This window comes from Coenobita brevimanus, chromosome 25 (assembly GCF_032717465.1).
Source record: "Coenobita brevimanus isolate Jiangsu-jjx chromosome 25, ASM3271746v2, whole genome shotgun sequence".
Taxonomy (NCBI): Eukaryota; Metazoa; Arthropoda; class Malacostraca; order Decapoda; family Coenobitidae; genus Coenobita; species Coenobita brevimanus.
Genome location: NC_136978.1, coordinates 42,755,678 through 42,760,221, shown reverse-complemented (window position 1 = coordinate 42,760,221; position 4,544 = coordinate 42,755,678).

Here is a 4,544-nt window from a genome sequence, read left to right as displayed (position 1 = left end):
CTGTAACTCGTGATTTTTTGCCCTTCCATGAAGTACCAAGCTTCACTTCCATATGTTAAGAGTAGGGATCACAATACTGTCATGCAGTGACTCTAACTTCCACACTCACTTCCCTATTTCTTATTACAGTGTTCTGAGGGCTCCAGCAATGTAGTACCCTTTCAAGCACTTCATCCTCCAAACTTCCATCCTGCATTAACATTTTACTGTACATTTCCTCACCGTCCAGCCTCACTGTACATTCCGTAACTTCATTCCTCTTAAAACCAGTGTCGTCTGAAAACAACAAAACTGGAAGCTACCAAACCCTACCCTCACTCACCAAGGCCACTCCAACGTATAACTTACAGTACATGGTGCCCTACCTTGGGGGCAGCATATACCGTACTGTAATATCTTCCCTTCTCCCAGTAGCTACTTTTCCACCAAGCATCTCAGAACAAATATCTGATCTAAACAACCTCTCCCTTTCCTAAACTTCCATGTTCTTGAACTAAATCCTGTTATTTCCCTAACCCTATCATTAAGTATCCTACCATATATTTTTCCTATTAAACTCAGAAGACAAATTCCTCTATGATTACCATACACTTCTTTCTCACCTTTCCCTTTATGTAAGTGAACAATTATACCAAACCTCCAGTCCTCTGGGACTCTACCTTCCTCCCAAGCCAGTCTACACACCTTCCATATCCATTCCATCACTAACTCTCCTCCACATTTCAGCATTTTGCCACACACTCCATCAATACCTGGGCCTTTTCCCATATTGATTTCTTCATTGCATCAACCACCTTCACCCTGGTAATCCCTTCTTCCATCCTTAAAACTCTTCTTCTCCCAGCCATTCCCTACCCAAGTCTAACACTGCCAAAATTTTATCACAGAGTTTCTCCACATCTACTGTAGGTCCATTACATCAGTAAAGAGTATTAATCAAGTTTCACCCCAATATTATATATATATATATATATATATATATATATATATATATATATATATATATATATATATTTTACTTCCAAAAGTCACAACTTTCCATAGTGGCACTTCATTGGACATCAATATTGAGGTACATTTGGAAAATTATTATTACTTATCAGCAGGTCTGTGTTGCACAAGGTTAGAAATTAATTGCAACTACAGAAAAACAATACTTGCCTAGGTAAGGTTGGGCTGAAAATATTTGGCCAGTAAAGATACAGGTCACAAACTATGATACATCTTGTTCCTTCTTCCTCTGTCCATGTAGGCTACTATATACTTTTTCTTCAACTGTGTCCATTAACTACCATATTAAAAATGTTAAAATTCTAGACTGTCTTTTCTAAAACTCCAATTCACTGAGTTTGCCTCAACTTTTTGCCTTATTGGACCAAACTTATTTTACTATTTCACCAACTACAGCTTTACAATGATTCAGAGTAATGATAGTACCACAAATCACATAACAGCCCATCAATTCCTTTCCCAACAATAGTACATTAAAATTCACAATGGCTACAAACATCTTTCTAGTGCCCATTTTTTTGTTTGAGTTCCACTGCTTATGTATAAAATTCACAATGGCTTCAAACATCTTTCTAGTGCCCATTTTTTTGTTTGAGTTCCACTGCTTATGTATAAAATTCACAATGGCTACAAACATCTTTCTAGTGCCCATTTTTTTTTTTTTTTTTTTTTCCCACTGCTTATGCATAAAATTCACAATGGATACAAACATCTTTCTAGTGCCCATTTTTTTTTCCTCACTGCTTATGCATAAAATTCACAATGGCTACAAACATCTTTCTAGTGCCCATTTCTTTGTTCCATTGCTTATGCAAATCTTTTTTTCTGGGATGCATTAAGGAAACATCCTACCTTCATTCTTAACCTCCCAATAATGAAAGGAGTGAGCAATGTCAATTGATAGTATTCAAAGGCGTAAGGTACATCTTAACACAGCTGCATCCAAAGAGCCTGTCTCCCTCCTCCAAAACAAGGAGTAAGATGCTCAGCTTCATTAATAATCCCATTATGTTCCAGGTGTCCCACAATGCAGTCCCTAATTAGGGTATGATCGACAGCCGAAGTACTTGGCTGTTATTATCAAGTGTTTCTTGGTTGTTTTACCCTTATTTTGAGTGTTTTAGAATTGGAGTTTTTTTTTTTTTTCCCCCGTGCAAAAGCCAAGAAAGGGAGTTTACAAGACATCTCAGAAAAAGGCACCCCCAATGACCCAAAGTACGATAAAATCAACCAAAATACACAATACAAATGAATATAATCTGAACACCTCAAAATCCACCACAAAATACAAACCACCAACCCTAACCTCACTAAAACAAGAGGAAAATCAGAAGATGCCTTACATTTGCCCCTGCTGAGCTTCTCGGCCACATTGCCCACAATACCAAACCAAAACAATGTGCATATTTCAATATACAGTTAAAATCAATCAGCAATAAAAAGAATGCAGTACACTCTGGCCTTGCACCATACTTAACAATGGTATCCTTTCTTGATAACCTATACCGGTATATATATATATATATATATATATATATATATATATATATATATATATTTACCTGTGTAAACGTTGTCTCAGTGCCAGAGAGGCGATGGTTTGTTATACCACTAATTACCGTTTTCGTTGTTAATTAATACCGTACTGTACGGAATGCAGACACACACATATCCCTTACCTAGAGCTATAGTCGTGATCCATGGCTACAGTGCTTGCTGACACACCAAAAGTGACTGACAGTGAACTTGGGCTTCGACTTCACGTGGTACCAGTCCCTTGAATCAAGTTAATGTTCGCCGTAAAGTACATTCGTCATGAAGTGTCCAGCAGGATTGATTTATAATGACCTAACAGGATGTTTATTCTATCTAAATAATTCATAAATTACCTATTCCAATTTACTACTGTTTCACGCCTTACGTAAAAGCTTTGAGACGAATGATATGAGAAGCCGGAATGACCATTTGCCGTTTGTAAACAAAGGGCGAGAGGCTGCGATCATGTTACCCCTACGGAGATCAGAGAACAAATGGCATATTTGTGGCGGCCTCTGGCAATTCCCGCGCATGTGCCGTAGGGGGCGGACAGGGGGACGGATCAAAACGCTACACCGGAACTGACGAGAGAGATGCATACAGGAGAATGTTGATGTGTAATGGACGGGATAAATCGAAGCAAGTGTAAGGCAGCTCTATGATACCGCTGATAAGGCTTAAATCCCAGAGATAAGCGATGGTGGCACACAGACGAGCCATAAATTGCATTAACACAAAAGGAAGAGGCTGTCGCTTTGGGCTCGGCGCCAAGTTTTGAAAATATCGTCCTTCATATGGGAGATTTCGTAGTACCACTTCCTCGGTTATTTATTTTGCATATTACATTTTGATATTGATTTTCATATTATATCACACTTTTATAATCGACGTAGATTCCATTTATAATTTACTGGACGATTTTATGGTATATGTGCCAAGTAATCGCCGAGGAAGACACACTACGGAATCTCCAAGGCAATTTCGGCTTGAGCTTTAATGTCGGCATAATTTCAAGTCAGAGTAACATAGAAGAGAATATTAATGTGTATGGTGCAAAATAAATCGCTGAAGAAGAAGTGTTACGGAACGATCAGAATTAGTTGAAAATTAATCCGTAATATCGCTGGAATGGTGGCCATCGCAACAGTTTTTCCTTAGCGATTCATTTTCAAATTAGGCCTTTCTGTTGGCTTGTATGATATTTATATTTTGCTAATACCGCCATAGTTTGCATCAATCGCACACAAGAGGATATTAAGGTTGAATGTGCAAAATAGTTCGCCGAGAAGGAAATGTTACGAAATCTCCTATATGAGAGATTACGGCTTGAATTTAAATCTCGGCACAGTTGCCTCAGTAACCTACAATAGAATATTAAGGTGTAATGTGCACAATAAATCGCTGAGGAAGAGGTCTTACGAAGCCTCCCAAGTCGGGGTTGAAAATTAAGCCGTTATCTCGTTGAAATGGAAGGATTCTTAGCATCTTTTCCTGAGCCATTTATTTTGCATATTACACCTTGCTGTCCTCTGTGACGTTATTTATATTTTTTAATACAGTCGTAGTTTGTATTAACACCATATTAGAGGATATTAAGGTGTAGCAGGAAAAATAAATCGCCGAGGAAGGAATATTACGAAGCCTCCAAGAAGTTTCCGGGATAACGGTGGAATTTCGAGTTGGTGATTTTGTTTGTGTTTTATGTGTAAATATTGACGTTATTTACAGTATTGTTATTTTGTGGTTTATGTTATGTGTAAATATTGACGTTATTGACAGTATTGTTATTTTGTGGTTTATGTTATGTGTAAATATTGACGTTATTGACAGTATTGTTATTTTGTGGTTTATGTTATGTGTAAATATTGACGTTATTGACAGTATTGTTATTTTGTGGTTTATGTTATGTGTAAATATTGACGTTATTGACAGTATTGTTATTTTGTGGTTTATGTTATGTGTAAATATTGACGTTATTGACAGTATTGTTATTTTGT